This window comes from Sarcophilus harrisii, chromosome 1 (genome assembly GCF_902635505.1).
Source record: "Sarcophilus harrisii chromosome 1, mSarHar1.11, whole genome shotgun sequence".
Taxonomy (NCBI): Eukaryota; Metazoa; Chordata; class Mammalia; order Dasyuromorphia; family Dasyuridae; genus Sarcophilus; species Sarcophilus harrisii.
The window spans coordinates 93,020,035-93,041,216 of record NC_045426.1 but is presented as its reverse complement, the minus strand read 5'-3'; the positions used below and the strand labels follow the sequence as shown (position 1 = coordinate 93,041,216).

General features: G+C 34.9%; 1 long non-coding RNA gene across 1 annotated transcript in view; it reads left to right on the top strand.

The window, feature by feature from the left end:
* LOC116422543 overlaps nucleotides 1–13,986 on the top strand; it is a 35,876-nt gene extending 21,890 nt beyond the window's left edge. Inside the window, exon 4 of the long non-coding RNA XR_004233212.1 lies at nucleotides 13,828–13,986. This is a non-coding gene — a long non-coding RNA (uncharacterized LOC116422543). The remainder of the gene's footprint in view (nucleotides 1–13,827) is intronic.
* The last annotated feature ends 7,196 nt before the right edge of the window (nucleotides 13,987–21,182 follow it).

Sequence of the window (21,182 nt, the reverse complement as noted above, 5' to 3'; positions counted from 1 at the left end):
GTTTTAAATTCTCTCCCTCTCTCCTACCTCTAACCTTCCCCAAGACAGTAAGCAATTTGACTTAAGTTATACAAGTGTCATCATGCAAATCATATTTTCATACTAATCATGTTGTGAAAGAAAACACAACATTCCCCAAAAGAAAGCCACATAAAAATAAAGTAAAAAAAAGTATGCTTCAATTTCTATGCAAATTACAAGTTCTTTTTTTGAAGGTAGATAGCATTTATCATAAATCCTTTGGAATTATCTTGGATTACTGATAAGGATAACTAAGTCATTTGTAGTTGGTCATCATGCAATACTGCTGTTACTGTGCACAATATTCCCCTGGTTCTGCTGACTTTACTTTGTATCAATTCATTTAAGTCTTTGCAGGGTTTTTTTCTAAAAGCATCATTCTTATCATTTTTATAGCATAATAGTATTCCATCACAGTTAAATTCCACAATTTGTTCAACCATTTAACCATTCCCCAATTGATAAGCATCCCCTCAATTTTCGGTTCTGTGCCACCAAAAAAAGAGTTGCTATAAATATTTTTATACATATAAATCCTTTCTTTTTCTTTCTGGTATATAAACCTAGTAGTGCTATTGCTGGGTCAGTGGGTAGGCACAGATTTATAGCCCTTTGGAGAATCTGTTTTTATGAAATAAGGGAACTAAGATCTTGAAAATGGCAAAAGAGGAGACCACAAAACTAGGGAAAAATAGAAAATGATGAGTTGAAGGGTGTTGAATACAGACTTTAAAATGTTGCCTTTAGCAGGTCCCATGTGGGCACTTTAAACAAAGATGATAGTTTTTTTTAGTAATCTGAGATTCTTGTAAATATAATAGAAGGGGAAAAAAATCCAAGGTAAAGAAAGGATCTATTTTCAATTACTGACCAAAAAGAAAAAGGAGACTGACCTAGCCTGATGAGAAGCACTTTGTACAGAACAAAGAATGTCTGTGTCAGGTGAGATACACAAATTCTGAGGGGTATAATTCGAAAGAGGCCATTCCAAGCTATTGCAAAGTTGAGAGTAGAGTTATGAGGCTCACACACAGTGTTTGAAGCCTGATGGTTGCCATGGTTACTTTTGCATGGGGAGGCTTATTTATAGCCCTGCACTATCTTCAGTGAATTCCTCAACAGGCAGAGAAAAATCCAACTGTGGAGGAATCCAAGTACATTGAGAGCATTCGCAAAAAGAAAAATCCAATTAAATAGACATCGCAGAATCACCAAATACTGTGGAGAGCAGTTTTTTGACAACTGTTTTGTGAATATTGTTGTCTTTTCCCTTCTGCATAGAATAAAAAAGATTTTTAAAGGGGTAGCACCTGCCAAAACATAATATTTTTAAATGCTCCCTGCTGGTTTAGGCCCAACAGGTGTCAATTATGGTTTTTAGAAGTGTTGGCAGAGAGAAATGTGCTAAGGACCAGAAGAGTTTGGGTTCCTGAAAAGTTCGGGAAATGATATCACTAGAATATCAAAGTACCATATTTTTATCAACTCTGGCCAAAAGAGAAACAAGAATAAATGTTTGGATGCATAGAAAATTTATACTTCTAGTGAGAATGCATTTCAAGAAAATAAAATATGTAAAAATAAGAACTTACCCCCCAAAAGTAGTTGTTGTTCATCCTTCATACTAAAGAGGATCAAAATGTCATTGCCATGTTGTGGTCAGAGTATAATTTATTTGAATGTGATGTGGTCAGAGTATAATTTATTTGAATGCGGCTGAGGACACCAATATGAAGACTCTACCACATATTGAGCACAAATAGTTCTTATGAACATTTGGGATGGAGATGTCTCTAAATTTGTATATCTCCTATTTCTTTTTAGCTACTATTCTTCATTGCCCATAGAGCACAGCACATTTTTTAATGAAGACTTTCTTAGAAAGTACACTGTCAAGGTAAATGGATTTATCCATATCATTCAAATTTTCTCCATTTGTTATAACAAAAATTCCACATATGGAGGGTGCCATACTAACTGGTGGAGAATCTCTGTTTTCTTGTTAATTGTCAGGCCAAAATTAACACAAGCAGCAAAGAATTATCCATATTCTATTGTATTTCAGCCCAAGAGACTGCACTAAGTACAAGATAGTTTGAATAAAAAAAATACACCAACTCTCCCTTTACTTTAGTCTTGGCTTATAGCCTTTTGCAATCAATGTGGTAGCTTACTTTGACGTCATTGGCATTCTTCATGAAAGTATCTGACAACATTACAGAAAACATCTTTCTAAAAGCATGGAAGTAAGCCCACAGCCCTGCTTCACTCCAGTGGTGTTTGGGAAAACACAAAAGCACTAACCTGTGCATCATGTCATCATGATATTGATGTGCAATATTGATGGACTTCTCCAGGCAACTAAATTTTACCATCTTCCACAAGCACTCCTGGCTTACAGTATCAAAGGTATTGGTCAGATCAATGAACATTCCATACAGACTTTGGTTGTGCTACTGGAATTTCTCTTAAGAGTTGTTGGGTACCAAACACCATATCAATTGTTCCTTAACCCTTTCTGAAGCCACACTGGCTCTTGAACAAATGACTGTCTTCCAAGTAAAGCGTCAAGTGATTTAGATGGACTCTGGACAAAAATCCTGCTGGCAGTGAGAGAGAGAGACTTCATCACATATACCATGATTGTCACAAGACAATCTGGTTCCTTTTTCTTTATAGAAATAGAGTCATCCTTGAACTCCTAAGGGATAAACTCTTCTTGCTATATAACCAGAAGATTTGAGTCAGTTTATATATAAGCAGTGGGTCCTCTATCTTGTTGAATTCTGCTGAAATGGAATAATCACCAGGCCCTTTGCTCCAGGAGAAGATCCTCATGGCATTAAATACTTCTTTTGTAGTTCGAAGTTCAGCTAGAGAGGAATTGACTAAGGTGCAACAGGCAATGGTTTTAGCATTGGTTAATGACAGTCTATTGAGAAAGTGTTCAGTCTAGGATCATGTTCTTCTCACTGATCAGTGATGTTTCATCAATGATGGGTAGGTGAGATGTGCCATTAGGTCTTTGGCCTATAACTAGTCTTCATGGAACCACAACAATACTTTGGGTTATTGCTTTGATAGAAAACTGAATCTCATCTGTCTTCTTACTGAGCCAAGAATACTGCATGTCCCCAAGCTTAACTTGTACTTTACTTTTTATGGAGTCAAACACTGCCTTCTTAGGAATGGATAAACTCTCCTATTAGTAAACCCTGTGGAGCACTCATTTTTTTTCTTTATGAGCTTCTGAATTTCCCCATCATTTTCATCAAACAAATTCTAACATTTGCAAGAGTTTTGACTAAGATGAGCAAATGTGGTGCTGTATACCAAATCTCTGCTTCACTTTTGCTAACCATGGTTTAGTTTTCTCTTCGGGTCAGCAATAAGCTATTCATGCATAAATCAACACTCTAATCTGTGGATGCTGAGTTTTCTACTACTCATCTTGCCTTAAGGCCAAGGCTTTTGGTGAATGGGAATGTTTGCTTAGTGAGGATAAGTCTATGATCAGTTCAGCACTCTGCGCTTCATTTTGCCTTCATATTGCCTTCATCACTCTCACATCCTGTCTGTCTCTTCTTCTTACAATGACATAGAGTTTGCTGTGGGAATGTATCCATGACATTTTGTTGTATTTAGCTTAATAGAAGACAGTTTCAGTGATGAGGTTATAAGATACACAAGTCTTCACTAGTAAGTAACTGCTGCTATTGTTCCTGACTCCATTCCTCCCAAGGATTCCCTGATATGTTTATGCTTACTGCGGTATTAAAGTCAACCAGAATTTCAAGCTTATCCCCTTTTGGCACATTGATAATTAGGCTCTTCAAGTCTTCATAAAATGTTTCTTTGACCTCATTAGAGTTCATCATAATAGGAACATAATAATGACATGTGCCTTTCTTCAAGTGGCAGTCAAATTGTCACAAGCCTGATATTACTCCTTTTGAAAGGAACACAAGCTTGCTGGCTAGTTGGATTTCATTGTAAAATCTATACCAACTTCATGGCATTCCTCATCACAAGAGACACTCTAGAAAAAAAACATGTCTTCAATTCTGATTTCAATAAACTAGCTTTCATTTGCCAGTCTTATTTCACTCAGGGCTGTTATTTGTATGTAGTGCCTACTAAGTTCTCTCACAACAAGATCTGTTTGTCCTTCAAGTCTACTGAATTTCATATTATACATGAGCATGTGCATATTACATGTACAATGATTAGTGAAATCATCTTTGCAAAAAAATTCTTTACTTTTTTTTTGCATTTCAACCTCAGGATGGGATACTTTTCTGCTACAGTAAACAGACAAACCTGTCTGGATAAAGCAGACAATTTTAGGACATCTTTTCTAGCCCCTTCCTAATACCAGAAAGTGAGTAATGCGGTTCCTTAAAAAAGCAGCTCAGACCCCCAGGGTTCTGCCAGATCCCAGTGATGCTTTCTTATGCCCTGGACCATTTGTGAGCAAGTTTATGACTACAACTACCAGTGTATCCATACCTGTTGATTCATTGCTCATCTTTTAACACAGGACTTCAAGGTAGGTAAAATAGAAAAATTATAAAATAATTAAATAGTAAAATCATCTAGGTGATATTTTAACTTACATGAATTGGATTTAAATGAGATAGATTTACTCAAAATCGTTACTCACTATGTCTCCCAGAGTCACTAGAGTCCAATAGCAAGGCAAAGGTCAAGATGAATGGTTGTAGCCTGGGATGACTTTGCCATCTTCAGTATCTCACAAAGCTTTTGCTTCTGTTTCCTTCATAGCTCTTTGAAACAAATTGCTCTCTTTCCACCAGGAAGTCTACACAGGCTTGGTGTAGATAGTACCCTGACTCACCAATGGATTTACACTCCATTGGCTACCCTCAATCTTATTTAATCTGTCTGCTGAGACAGTCTATGGGGATATGGCTGCTGCAGGTGTTACAATTTCTTGGAGCCACAGATGAGAGTAGGGTAAGAAAGAACACCAAAGGTGTTCTGCAAGCCCTCAACCCAGAAGTACTACTCTTCCCTAAATACTCTATACATTCTACCAAAAAAGAGTGTAAATTAGAGGGATGACTATTCACATTATAAAAGCCTCTTGAGCTTTTGTATGGGGGAAAAAAGAAAGGAAACCTTATTTTCTTCATCTATAAAATCATAGGGTTCAATAAACTTCCCAAAGCTAGATCTTGGCTGAGGCTGTATTAGAATTATATTCTCCTGGTTCTCACTCCGACAGTTTTTCCACACTATCAATAAGAACTGAATGATTTAAAGCCAAGAGAAAGCAATTTCCCCCACTCAGACATAAACAAGTTCCACAGTCAAAAGGAAGATACTATGTCAACTCACAGTAGTATGGCAAAAATTCTAGATTTGTATTGGTATCCCTAGCATTCCATATCCCTGACATATGGTAGTTATTTAATTCAATGCTTGTTTCCTTTTCTAAATTCTTACAGATCAATCCTTGAATAATATGCTCAAAGACTTTGTCCAGAAGCAAAGTCAAGCTCACTTGAATGTAGTGGGTGTTGACTCCTCTTTTTTTTGAAAATCAAGAGCACAGTTGCTTTTCTTCAGTGATACAGCACCTCCCTCATTCTTTAAGATTTTTTCAAAGATCACTGACAGATGTTTTGCACTCACAAATATCTGTTCAGTCTCAATTCATAAGATTTAAAATAGGGTCTTCTAAGGGATAAACATCTGTTTGGCTTCCAAGGAATGGTAATATACACCCACAATTTCCAACAGAAGGACCCTGGAGAGAATAGATTCAAGTCTAATTTTACAGGTAAAGAAAGTATAGCTTATAGTGGTTACATGGCTTTCTCAAGGATATGCTGGTAGTAAGCAGCAGATTAAAACTCAGGTTGTCTGGCTCCAAATTTAGAACTTTTCCCACACTACTTCGAATTGATACCATGCCTTCCTTTGGACTGTGGAACTTGTCTAGTCTCTGAGAGGAGGGGAAAAAAGCAAAACAAAGTCATAGAGGATGCCTTGTATCTTGAATTCAGTCTGTCTGATGATATATGCTGAGACCCATCCTCTCCCCATAAAAAAGTACTCTTGCTGGAGGAACAAAAAACATAATAATATATATTTTAAGGGTAGAAATTGTAAAATTTTAAAAATATCTTTAGATTGATCTGTATTTTCAAATGTAATATCAAAATTATTGAAATCTATATAGTAACTGAGAGCATAGTTGCAAAATACAATACTAGATAAATTAGTTATACACACTATAAAACTAGATACACACACATATATATAATATTTGATATTTTAAAATAATCTGTCACAAAAATAGAATGACTGATCAAAACAAGAATTAATAAGTAAGAAAAGCAGGTAAGTTATTTAAAAACACTGGAGATTTGTGAACAATAGCAGGTTGTATCAAAGTGGTGGATAAAAAAACAATCTGTCATAGTCTTTCTCAGATCTGATAACAGTCCATATAAAAACTTCTGTAATTAACATGACTTTGGAAACTACACTTAGATAGTTCCCACAATCTGGATGGTTGAATTAGAATTTCTCAAAATCTATTTCATTAGAAATCACAGGATCTAAATTAAAAGGTAGGAGGAGGAAGAGGAGAAGGAGGAAGAAAAAAAAGAGAAGGAGGAGGGAGGGGGAATGAAGAAAGAAAAGAAAGAAAGAAAAAAGAGAAAGAAAGAGAAAGAAACAAAGAGAGAAAGGAGGAAAGAGGGAAAGAGAAAGAGAAAGAAGGAAAGAGGGAAAGAGAGAAAAAGGGAAAGAGGGATGGAAAGAAGGAAGGAAGGGGGAGGGAGGGAGGGAAAGAAAAACCCCAAAGAAGTGATAGAGTAGTCTTTCCAATGGATATTCCTATAATGCCACTAAACGTTCATTGACCTTTATTTTAGCAATAGGGAATCACAATGTGATGTATATATACAATCACATTCATTGTATCATGAAGGCATCAAGAGAAGCCAGGTCTCCTGAATGCTGTTATCCTGATTGCTATTGATTATTGGGATGTTTGTGGATTCATAGGAGTCATCCCATCTTTGAATGATCATTTTTCAACAATATAATTCTTTGCACTCCCAGAGCTCAACATAATACTTGGTACTTACTAGGAGCTTATTAAATGTTTATTGATTGATTGAATATCAAAAAATCACTGAATCTCACTGTTGAAAAAGATCTCAGAGGTTATCTTGTCCAACTTGTATCTGAATGGAATATGTTTCCCTTCTTCCACATGATGGTCCTTCATCTATATAAAGACAACTGTCATGTTCCTTAAAGATTTCTCCTCTCTAGTCTAAGCTACCCCAATTCTTTCAACTAATTCTCATATGGAATGATTTTAAGGCCATTCTCCATCTTGGTCATTTTTCATTAAATACCTTTCAGCTAATTAATGTCCAGATCAGGCACCCAAAACTTAACACAATATTCAAAATATGATGTGATCAAGTCAGAATAAAGTACTTTCATTTTTCTTGTTCCAGGCACTATTCCTCTCTAAATATTTGTGGTTGTCCTGTCCTACCTCACTGTTGATTCATATTGATTTTGGAGTCTTCCTACTGTCCCAACATCCAGATTTTTTATACAAGATGCTATAGAGCCTCTCTAATCTCCTCTTGTACTTGTAAAATTAATTTTCTTATTATATTTAACCCTGTGCTCTATACCAAAGAGATGTTTTTATAATGAGAAAGCCAGCCAACATATTATTAACTACTGTTATCTGCAAATTTCACAATCATGTCATCTACACCTTTATCCAATGGCACAAAACCTAAGACAGATCCCTGGTATACACTATTTGAGACCTTGCTCCAACGTGGCATAAATTTTTTGAGTTTACAGACTTTCAACTAGATCTTATAATGAGAACTATACATAACAGCATTTTTGTTTAGCATACATTTTTCTGTCTTTTCCACACGAATAACATGAAGAGTTCATATTATTTTTCTAAAATAAAGGTAAACTATAAAAACAATATTCCCCCAATTTTCCTCATCTTATAACCTTGCCATAAAGGAAAATGAAGTTATATAAGCATAACCTATTTTTGATCATGACATCTTATATCTTTATACTATAGTGATCATTTCCTTTTCACTAATCATCCTTTTGAAAAGCTATTTTAGAAAAATATATCACAAAAAGAAGACAAAGTCACAGAGTTTACAGATTCTTATCTCTTCTTTCTTGAAAATTGAGATATTTGCTCTTCTCCAGTCCTACATAACCTCTCCTATTCAACATTATCTTTCTAGGATTATGGACGACTGTTCAATAGTCATATCTGCCAGATTATATACTGCTAACTTGATTTTATTAAGGGAAGATCATTATGGTGTTTTTGGCTTTCATTTCCATTTTAGTCAATTTTGATCTTTCTTTTCATCTCCAAAAGATTCCCCTTTGTAAAGAAACCTTAAACAGTATAGGAATAGTAGTTCAGCCTTCTTTAGCTATTATCATCCTCACACCCATACTTGCTTTGGCTCTCTTCTTTTAGCTAATATAATCAAAATACTCAACAATGACAATGACAAAGCAAAACAAGCAAAACATTTTGGTAGTCTTTGGCATTTGGCTAGGCTCAATTTACTATGAGTTTATCAGTTCTGACATTTTAAATGTTTTTCTTTTTAATTAAATTTTAACAAGCAGTTATTTCTTCTTGTCTAGTCCCCTAATGAAAAATAAAAAGAAAAGCAAAAAAAAAAACCTTTGGAGGGGGGTATATATATACATACACACATAGTCAAGCAAAGCAAACTCTCCCATTGATTATATCCAAAAATGTGAATTGGATTCTGTATATTATTCTTTAACAATCACATCATGTGTTTATATTTATTATGATCTGTCTGCTTTTGCTTCCATAGTCTTTGTCTTTCATAAATCTAAGATGGTTGATGAGTCCCCTGTGCATTCACATCATTCTCTTTAGATGACATGAACTTCTCCTCCTCATCACATTGTTTCTCTTCTAATTTTCCCAATTTCATTCTTAAGTGATTGCTATGTCTCTTGGGCTGACTTCCTTTATAGAATTTTAAATCACCAGATCCCACCTATTGCTTAATTCTTTGACATTTATACTTTCCAAGTCTAAGTTGCATGTTGAATTATACCTGATTTTATTTTTTTAATTTATTCTAAACTTAAATAGAAAAAAGAAAAAAAATATTGCCACCGGCACAGCATAATACAAAAGAGATTCAAAATATAAAGCAATAAATTTCCATTTCAAGAAAGCTTATACTGTAAATACTACACATCATGTTCAGAGCCGTCTACCTTTTTCTTTCCTTCCTTGAAGGTTTTCTTTTGTTCTCTGCTGTGTACTTTTTAACTTTATTCCTTTTTTTCCCATTCCTTCCCCTGATCTCATAAGGCTATAATTAAGTATGGAAATGGATAGATATAGTTAGATACATCCCAACACATATACATGTATATGTGTGGGGATGAATACAACTATGTATATATACAAAATATATGTGTACATACATATACACATACATATTCATATACATAGATATCTATAATCATACATATATTTACATACACATTCACATGCATCTATATAAAACTGTATTATGCTTATTTGTCCTGTTTCTCTGAAAGTATATAATATCTTCTATCATAAGTTCAAGTATTTTCATATATTTCTAACAATTCATTTTCTGCACTATAATATTCTAACCTTATACTGTCTAGTTATTTTAAATAGTCAAAAACAATATTGATTAATATTGCTGACATATATTATAGTTTCCCTATTTTTTCTCTTTTGATTAAATCTATTTTAGCTTTAACTTTGAGATTATATTTCTTATTCCTGATTTTTAAATATATTGCATGTATATTATATAATAAATTCTACTCCTGTTCTTAATTTTATATTCGAATATATCTCTTAGTTCCTATTCCTCTTGACCCCTCTGCATCACTTCCACCTGCTGCCTTTCTCTCCTATTGTTTAACCTATTCCACCTCAAAGGATACCTCCCTTGTCCTCTTCCCCTCAGCCCTACTATCCCTCTTCATCCCATTACCATTAATCTTCATATCCTCTATTCCCCAACCCTTATTCTATTCCCTTGTCCTCCTCTTTCTTTATAAATTGGAAGACTTCTATTCCTTTGTGAATATATATGTTGTTCTCCTTTAACCATGACTTGAGAGGGAATAGAGTTCACTCTAAAAATCCCTCCATTATTTTCTTCCCCCTCTCTATTCCCTTACCCTCATTTCTTTTTGAATTTAGGAGAACTTTATACATACATATATATATATATATATATATATATATATACAGACATACATATGTATGTGTATATTTCTCTAATATATAAATTGGTATATAAAATGGTATATATATATATATATATAATTTTATTATAGAAAGACATAAATATTGTTCTCTAACTTATTCCCAATGATAGTAAAGTCTAGAAATACTAGTCCTCCTCCCCAATCCAATTCCTTCATATCAATTCTCCCTCTTGTACCCCATTTGTATAATTGCTTGTTTTACCTTTTTCTATACAGTTTTGCTTTTTAGCATCACATAATATAGTTTTTCTTGCAAACTACACAATTACTAATGACAATCTTACACATAAGGTTTATATATCCACATATAAATCATAAAGTGCTTGTCCTTATTGGGTCCCTTGTAATTAATCTTTGATGCTTACTTTATATTTCTTATGGATCTTCTATGTCAAATTTTCTATTAAGTTCAGGTCTTTTTGTTACAAAATCCAGAAAATCTGCAAATTCATTAAATATCCTTTTTTTCTAAGATTTGTGCTTAACTTTGCTGGATATGATATTTTCAGCCTCAACCCCATTTGTTTTCCTCTTCAATATATAATGTCCCCAAACCTATGATCTTTTAGTATAACCACTGCTAAGTGTGATTCTAATTATGGTTCCACTGTATTTGAATTGTTTTTTTTTCTCTTGTTGCTCAAAATTTTTTCTCCTTGATCTAAGGATTTCAGAATTTGGCTATGATATTCTTATATGTTTTCCTCATAAGATGTTTTTCAGGTGGTAATCAATTGATTTTTTTGGCGTTCTACTTTCCCCTCTTTTTCTAATACTTCAGGACAATTTTCTTTAATTATTTCTTGTATTATTATATATTCTTTTTTTCATCATAGTGTTTAGGTTGTCTGATTGTTCTTAATGGTTTCTCTTCTTCTTCTATTCCCCATATCAATTTTTTCTTTTGAGATGTCTCACATTCTCTATTTTTTCATTCGTTCTCCTTCATATAGACATATGTATATATAAACCTTTATCTTATTTTTTTAATTATTTCTTCATCTCTTATAACTTCCCTGACTTCCCTTTGCCCAATTCTAGTTTTCAAGGAGTTGTTTTCTTAAGAGTCTGCATCTCCTTTTCTATTTCATTAACTTTCTTGGTGTAATCTTGTTTTTCTTGGATTGATCATATATTTTTGAAAATTTTTCCTTGATTTCTCTCATTTGATTTTTAAAGTCTTTTCTGAGTTCTATGAAGTCTTTTGGGGCAGGTGACCATTTGACATTACTCTTTGAAGTATTCTCTCTGAAGATGGACCCCAGTCTTCCCAATTCCCATAGTAATTTTCTATGATTAAGTTCTTTCTCCTTTCCTGCTCATTTTTTAAAATAGCTGCTAGTTAGTTCAATCTCCTCTAGTCCTGGGGTGTGTGGAGGGTGGTGCCTCTGGATTCAGGTCCTCTTCAGTTCTCCCCTTTGGTCTGGAATTTAAGAACTTTGCTCTCCTGTAAGTGCCCAGGCAGCAGCCCCTTAGTCCCACTTCTTTGGCACTCACGCACTCACCAGGAATATGCTGATTCCTTCTTGTCCAGGACCACATCTCTACAGCACAGCTGGACCTGGCATCCCTTATCAGCAGAGATGCCCTCAACCTTCCCCCTCTCAGACACCCAAGTCCCCACACAGTCCAGAAGGTGAATATTCTTGTGGCTGGAACCTGAGGCTACCTCCTAACTCTGCCCCAGGGCTTGCTATTTGCTGTTTCAGTGGAACTAGCCTGGAAATATTAATGGACCAAACATTGGTCTTCATATCTTTCGATCAGGAAGATAATTGTTCTGCCTCAAATCTTGTTTATTTTTAACTGCTTTACATTTGCCCTGAGGAACTATTTTGTCTTCTTTGTGGGAGAGATTTGAAGAGCTTGGATTTTCCTGACCTACTCTGCTATCTTCCCAAAATCCCCTCTCCCTGATTTTCTTTTTCTTGATCACAAAGTCTAAGAATCTTTTCCCTTCAGCTTCTTATCATTTGCATTTTCACTTTCCTACTATTTAGGCTAGACTTTTTATTTTATTTTATGCCTCATGTATTTACTCCTTTGGACTATAGTTGGCTACAGTACTCTTCCACAATAATAGTACTTCTATTACCTTCAATTATTCTTTACTCAAGTGTTCTTCACCATTTTTTCATTTTGTTTCCTGAATCTCTTCACATGAAAATCTCTTGCTCCTTTTAAATACCATGTATTCTCCCAGAGTCTTGTTCCAAACTTGAACCAAATTTGCTGTATTTTATTAGAACTTCTTATTTACATTGATCATCACAAAACTTCTGAAGCCATAGAATTGATTTCTGGCTGTTTTGGGTGGTTTTGGTCCCTAATGAATTATTTTGCACCTATTCTAATTTTATTTTTATTCTTATGCCGTATGTAGCTTTTCTCAGTGTACCTGGCTAATGTGGGGAGAGGGAGAGAGGGAGACAGAGAGACAGACAGAGAGAGAGACAGAGAGACAGAGAAACATACATAAATACATAGACAGACACAATTTTTCTCCTTCATTTTCCTTTTCATTTGTTAGATTTGCAAGACAACAGGCAAACGTCATTACTAGCCCTCATTAGCCATATTTCCATAATTTTTATATTATAAACTATGACCCAAAAATATGAACCTTATTCTCTAACATCTTCTTAACTTGCTGTTCAAATACAAAATCTCTCTTATTCTTCCCAAAGTTTTTTTTATTTTTAACTATGATGAAAACACCATCTGAGTTCCTGGGGTTCTCAGTTTCTTACCTATAACTCTTAGGATGGGTTCTAAGTTCCTTCTGCTACTATCTAGAAGTATCAAGTGCCTGACACATAATAGGTATTTAATAAATGCTTATTGAGTAGAGTTGTTAGCTTTGCTGTATGATATTGTGGGAAAAAATGCTAACCTTGGAGTTAAAGCACCTGAGTTTAAATCTTGATTTTGCTATTCACTAACTCTATGACCTTGAGCAAGGCATTTAACCTCACCTGCACAATGTAGGCATTGGATTACACATTGTCTAAGGTTCCTTCTAGCTCTATATGTATGATCTTATGAGGAATTTTCAGTCATGTACTGTTTTATGACATAGAAAGACAGCAGCTATTTCTACTGTTAATATCAGGTCAAAAAATAGCCTCCTCACCAAGAAGTCACCCCTCATCATTACTGGTTTCTTTTTCTGATTATTCCTGGATAACATGATGGAACCTTTATTGCTACATTATCATTCCTTAAAACACAAGTCCCTTTTTCTCCTCCCAAGGTCTTGTTCAGCCTTCTTCAATGAGTGTTTCATATTTGTAACATTGCTCCAACTTAGTGATCTTGCTTCCCTTTGCTTATCTGTACTTATCTTTACTATTCTCATAAACCTACTGACCCAGGTCAAGATTCCTTTCTCTTTTCTCAAATCATCTTCTTGGATTTCACATTGAAATTTTCCTTCTTATTTTTCAGGACCACTTCATACTCCCTAATAATCTGCAAAATGAAGAGGCACTTTCTGAATTCTTTTATATTCTCTTCAAGAAGGAAACTTGGAGCTTGGTTAGCAATTATTTAATGATGGTAAAAAAAAAAATAAACATGACAACCTCTAAGGATGTCACCACAAAATTCACATCGTGCTGGAGATACCTGTAAATCCTTATTGGTGTGCAGGCTGATGGATTGCTTGAACTCAAGAGTACTGAGCTGACTTGGGCTAATTAGGTGTCCTCCATAGAGCCAGAGCCAGTATGGCTTCAGGGGACCACCGAGTTGTCTAAAGAAGAGTAGGCTGGTCAGGGTCAGAAATGGAACTAGCCAAAGCTCTCATATTCCAATTACTGATGATGTTGGGCTCACCAATCGTAGCTGAATTTCTACTTTAGTCAAGATATGGAAATTTAGTCTTAAAAATTACAACAACATCTCATTGCTCTCCATACTTTATGGAGGCAAGATCTCAACTTGTCTGTTCTTTATGGTTCTTGGCAGCTCTTATAGAGAATTAATTTCCATTGCAAGCTGCAATTGTTAGTAGCCATAGTGGAAAGACAACTTTGAAGACAATCTAAAAAAATCAAAATATAAAAAGATTAATCTTTTCCCCTATGATTCTTAAAACCATCCCTATCAAACTGGGTTTAATCATGCTTTAATTGCCTCCTTCATAGACATTTTTGTCCTGGCTCTGCCCTTAATTCTTAATGTGATTTTTGGTGAGTCATTTAACCTCTTTACCCTTCAGATTCTTCATCTGTAATAAAAGGGATAATTATAACTCTTCCACCTACATTATAAGGATGTTACAGGCCTCAAGTAAGGAATACATATAAAAATGTTTAGAAAACTATAAATTGCTTTGCAAATATGAGTTGATTTCAGAGCGAAATTTTTTCCATTGTGTGATATTTTATCTTCATATGTTTAAATTTATAAGAAAAGCTTATCAGAGGGTATATATTGCTTCCTAAACATAAGGAACATATTTAGGTCACTATCAGAAAGTGAAAAGTTAGTAGTTGATGAATTAGAGCTTACGTCATTTCTAGAAATCATCTAGAAGGGAAGTGACTTATTTGCCTAAGGATATAAGGGTTATAAATAACTAAGATTTCATTTGAATTTAGGTCCTTCTATTCCAGATCAGGGTCTTCCACTATTCTTCATATAGGAGTATCTAACTTTGGGTGCTTGCATCAGTATATTAGGCTTTTAGCAAGTTTGGGTAATAGAGAGGTGATAATGAGCAGTCATTTCTGCTTTGGGGAGAAATCCTGAGCACCATTCCCTCCAAGATTCGTTCATTCATTCGTTTGTTTATTTATTTATTTAGAATTTTTTGGACTAGATGAAAGAGAAAATTCTTTGCCTCAATTTAGATCTAATCTTAATCACTGAATGGGTGCCGCCTCAGTCAAATTGAGATCTGTTGAAGATCTTAGCTTAAAAAGATCAAGGTCTCCCACTGCATCCAGGGCCATCTCCAGTCATCCTGATCTATATCTGGCCACTGGACCCTATGGCTCTGGAGAGGAAATTGAGACAGATGACCTTGTACAGCCAATTGAATCCAAAGCACTTGAATCCAATTCACTTGCATGCCTTGGCATCACCTCTCTAATGTCATGGTCTTCTTCAAGAATAGCAATAACAATATGTGATCTAATCACTTATGCTTATTTGTTCTATGTAATACCCACTGCTACACAGGCAAAGTGGTAGAGGAATAATGCTGTACCATCAACTACATGTATGGAAAATGTGACTCCTGACCTGCTGAGAGAATGATGAACATGATATTGCAAACTTACATACGAGACTTCATTTTGTTGCAGAGACACTTTAAGGGAAGATGTCATGGAAGGGGGTGGGAGAGGGTGAAATAATTCAGGGGTGACAGAGATCTAAGTCTAACCCTCTCTGGGGCTGCAGGAAAAGTGAACTGTCCAGTCAGTCCTAAATTCTGCCTGCCCTTTTCCTAAGCCAGGCAGATAGGGATGCAGACATGGTCTTACCATTCTTTGCAAAGATACCCAGACCCTAGATTGTATCCAACCATGCCATCCATGAAACATATTCCTCTGTCTGTCTGTGTCTCTCTTTTATATTTATATTTATACATATATGTCAATATAATATATGTATATACCTATATAGACACCCTACCTCCACATATATATCTTACACCTACAAAAATAAAACTTTGTTGAAATTTCATATATAACAGCTAATTTACTAATTACTAACCCTTGTATACCTTTTTAAAGAACACAATACAGAGCAAACTCTACAAAAAAAGCAAATAACAAAGTATTTTCTTAAATAGAATCATAAAATCACAGAGCTTGTAGATCCTGTAATCCCAGTCTTTTACTTTAAATGAGTAGTTCAGCATAATAAAACAAACTACTATGTGGCCATAGAAACTGGATCTCAACTTCCAGTCCAGTATATTTACATGCATATACCATATTCTGATGATTATGAAACACTGCTTAATCAAACTCTGCTTAATTCAACTTTAAAGAGCAATTTTCAATTCTTTCCCTTTCACTCATGGTACACTCTTACCATTCGCAACTCCCAAACCAGCCATTTCAGCCTGATTTACAGCCTACCTACCCTGGTTCTTCAGCTCCTGTCATTTTGGGGTTTGTATATTTGGAGTTAAAAGATCCTAAATGATCTGCTTACAGTTTGCCTTAGAGACAGACAGACAGATAGAGAGATAGAGAGATAGACAGATGGATGAATGGATAGATAAATGGAGAGAGAGATAATATTTATACATTTTAAGTATCAGTCACTAAGGGAATAAAAATATAAATAAACAAGATAGTCTCTGCTTCCAAAGATTTTGTGCTCTAAGAGGGGTAAAGCCAATACACAAAGGAGAGTTGGCAAGGTGATAGGAATGAGCTACCCTGAAGCAAGGTATGTGGATATGACTCATTAAATAGTATGTAAAGAGAAGGTGTCAAGCTACTATTGGAGTATTCTCAATAAGCAGTCAGGTTCCCTCTCCAATCCATCCTCCCACATCTTTGCCTAATGAAAATTGCCTTTTGCAAAGCATTTCTTTGTTCCTTTCCAAACAGGTCAGTTTAAGTAAGAAGAAATGACTACCTCTGTACTCCTCTTGTTTTCACATCCCTTCAATGTACAGCATTTCACAAAATCACTGAATCTCAGACTTGGAAGGGCTCTTCTATTTCATTTTTTTTCATAATTATGACTTTTTATTGACAGAACCCATGCCTGGATAATTTTTTACAACATTATCCCTTGCACTCACTTCTGTTCTGACTTTTCCCCTCCCTCCCTCCACTCCTTCTCCCAAAGCTCATCTATTTCATAAAAAGGTATTTCCTTTACATGATCCCTGACAAATTATTAAGACTTACACGGGTAGGAAATTCAGTCCCTGGTGATAACAGTGAATAAAGCAATGAGCCTTGGATCCTGGAATTCTGAGTTCAAATCTGACTTCAGACACTTACGAGCACTGTGACCCTGGGCAACTCTGTTTACCTCAGTTTCCTCATCTGTAAAATGGAGATGATGATAAGTATCTACCTCCCAAGGTCATCATTCATAAAGCACTTAGCACAGTGCCTAGCACATAATATGTATTATATAAACATTCATTATTATTATTATCAATTATTATCACTTCCCAAAGCAATCATATGTTCTTTGTTCAATTAGCTCTAATTGCCATGAAGTCTTTCCTTAGATGGAGCTTAATTCTCCCTCCCTAAAAATCCCACACAATGTCCCTGGTTTTCTTCATTATAACTAAACAAATGGAGCAGCAAGGTGGTATAGTGGATAGAGTGCTAGACCAGGAGTCATCATTCCAAGTTCAAATCTCACCTCAGATATTTATTATCTGTGTGACCCTGAGCAAGTTACTTCACCCTGTTTGCCTCAGTTTCCTCCTCTGTAAAATGAGCTGGGAGAAAAAATGACAAATTGCTCTACTATTTTTGCCAAGAAAGCCCTAAATGGGGTCATAAAGAGTTGGGATACAACTGAAACAATTCAACTACTAAACAAAAATAATCTACTTCCTCTTCCATAGGATTTCAAATATTTGTAGACTGTATTCTCCTGTCCAATTACCATCAAAGTCAAGCTGCTTTAGACACACACTAGTTCATCAAGATCCTTCCAAAAATATGGCCCCTCCAATAGTTATCATTTTCATTTTTTGGTCATCTTATCACTCTTAGGAGTATGAGATGAAATCTCAGAATTGTTTTCATATGTATTTCTCTCATTACTAATGATTTGGCTACAAATAGCCTGGGTTTCCTTCTTTGAAAACTATCTATTCATATTCTGAGACTATCAATTAGAGAATATCCAAATAAGTTATGGCATATGAATGCAATGGAGTACTATTGTGATATAAGAAATGAAAAAATGATTTAAAAAAACATAGAAAGACTTACATGAATTGATGCAGAATTAAATAACCAATACTATTGGATTGCTTGCTGTCTAGGAGAGGGAGTAGGGGGAAGGGAGGGAGGAAAATGTGGAACAAAAGGTTTTGCAAGGGTAAATGTTAAAAATTATTTTTGCATATATTTTGAAAATAAAAATCTGTTATTAAAAAAGAAAATAAATATTTAATGAAAACTTTTGCAGAAAAGAAAGAAGCAATAGCAGAATAACAATTTATATAATAACATTGATATTATGCAAATGAATGATTTTGAAATCTAAGAACAACAATCATTACCATAACCATTCATGAAATGAATGACAATATGAAACATGGTTTTTCCACTATGGGGAGACAGAGGGGAGAGGTAATGTAGGGAAGAAATTATAAGAGAGTAAGCATTTGTAGGCATCTGTTACATGCCAGATACTGTGATAAGCATTTTACAAATATTATCTTATTTAATCTTCATCACAACTCTGCAATAATCGGTGCTGCAATTATCCTAATTTTACAGTTGAGTAAATTAAGGCAGACAGAGATTAAATGACTTGCCCAGTATAATACCAGTAATAAATGTCTAAGTTCATATTTCAATTCTGTTCCTCCTGATTACAGGCCCAATAATAATATTATTATTCCAATAATAATAATAATAACTGCATTTATATAGTACCTAATATCTACCAGACATTGAACTTAGTCCTTTACAAATATTCAATCATTTGATTCACACAACAATCCTGTGAAGTAGGTGTTATTATTACTTTCTTTTTACAGAAAAGGAAACAGACAAATAGGAGTTAGATGACTTGTCAGAGTCACACAGTTAGCAGGTATCCAAAGCTTCCTGACTCCAGGTCCAATACTGTGTCCATTGTGCTTTTGAGATAATGCATTTAGTATGTAGCATGGGATGTGGGATTGTTTGTGTGTGTGTGTATGTGTGTGTGTGTGTGTGTGTGTGTGTGTGTGTGTGTGGTGCTGTTGGAAGAATTTATTTTGCTTGACCGTGCATATTACTGAAAATAACCAAAAAAGAATTATTTGACTAAGTGTCAAGTCCAAGTTAATGTGGTACAACAGTGTGTGAGAATATTTGGATTTAAATCAGAGGTCTATGAAGTTTTTTTCATAATTATATTTTGACATAATTGGTTTTCTTTGTAATTTCTATTAAGAGGCAAATAGGTTGTGCAATAAATAGAGGAGAGCTGGAGATGGAATTATGAAGACATGAGTTCAAATCCAGCTTCTGATCTTAGCGGTGTGATCCAGAGTCACTCACTTATTTAACCCCCACCTGCCTCAATTTCCTTATCTATAAAATAGAGATAGTAATAGCACTTACTTCCCAGGATTTCTGTGAGGATTAAATGAGATATATTCATAAAAACACTTTGCAAATCTTAAAGTGCTATAAAAATACTAGCTATTATGATTATTTATATATATGTTATTTATTTAATATGTTTATATATTATCTATGCAACAACAATGCTCCCCAGGAAAAGGATTCATTGGCTTCACCAGATTGCCAAAGAAGTCCATGACACAAAAATGCATAAATTTTTTTAAAAAGCTAGATTTTAATCCAGTTTATATGCTTCTACTCTGAACAACCTGGGCAAATCACTTCACAGTTCTGAAACTCTGAGTATAATAGAATAATAATTTGTAATCTTTATAAAACTTAAAATATGAGTTATCCTTTCCAGTTGTTTTCCCAGAGGTGACACATAGTTTTACTGATTTAGTTAACTTACTGATTTAATTAATTCTCTCTCACAGTGAAGATGGTTTTCACTTGACTTAATGATAACTGAAAATAGCACAGTTAAAGTTAGATATGGGTAATGTCAAAACAGCTACAAGAGCAGGGCTAGCCGTCTACAGATGGGGAGTGGGCAGCTGGCAACATAAGAAGGCTAAAAAGCCCCCATAGCCAGAAACATCTCACCCGTCAGCCTACCATGAAGACTGGAATACTCAGGGAAGAGGAGATGGATGGAAAAAGTGAGTGGAAATTTCAGGTATTGGAGATAGCTAGACTGTCCATTGATGTGCTGGGGAGTGGGATCTTTGATTCCAGAATATAAATTAACTTAAGTAAATGTAAATGGCAAAAAACAAAAACAAAAAACCAACAACTATCTTATGGGAGAACTTGAACATGACCATGGACCATTTCTGGCATTATGCTTTCCTTATCCTGATTCTGTATATGGACCTGGTTTGGAGTTAGTGTAGGAAATTCATGATTTTATTCAGTCTCAGTTGTTGAAGAAGTAAAATTTGAGAGGCCGTACTAATTTGTATTAAGATCCGTACAAGTCTCTACAAGTAACTTGGAACCAGAAAAGCAAATCCACTGAAGAGCAGTCTACTTCAGTACTACTTTGAGAGATGTTTTCAGAGACTAGCTGATTGCATAGGATATTAAAATCCAAGATGAAATTTGAAGGACATTGGGAGTGAGCTACTTAAATGCAAGAAGACCTGATGTTAGCTAATGTGGATGATCATCATTGTACTACTTTGGCCTTTTGTTCCACTGTATCTGCAGACTGAGCACTCTCCATCATCTTGGGATTATTTCCCCTCCATAATTAGTCCATGGCTTTAAATATTTTTACTACGGCTTGCTGTCTGGGATTGATCAGTCTTCAGTAAGGAAAAAAATGTGACATCTGCCATAGACAAAAAGGAGAAATTGAAAAAATAAATTATTCTTATTACATTTTAGAACTGATTCTATTCTATATCCCCTCTTATACACTGTAAAATTGCCCCAGCCCTGTTTCTTTGCCTGAACTTAGTTCAGAAATTCAGTTGGTCTGTTACAATTTAAGTTCAGAAATTCAATTCTCCC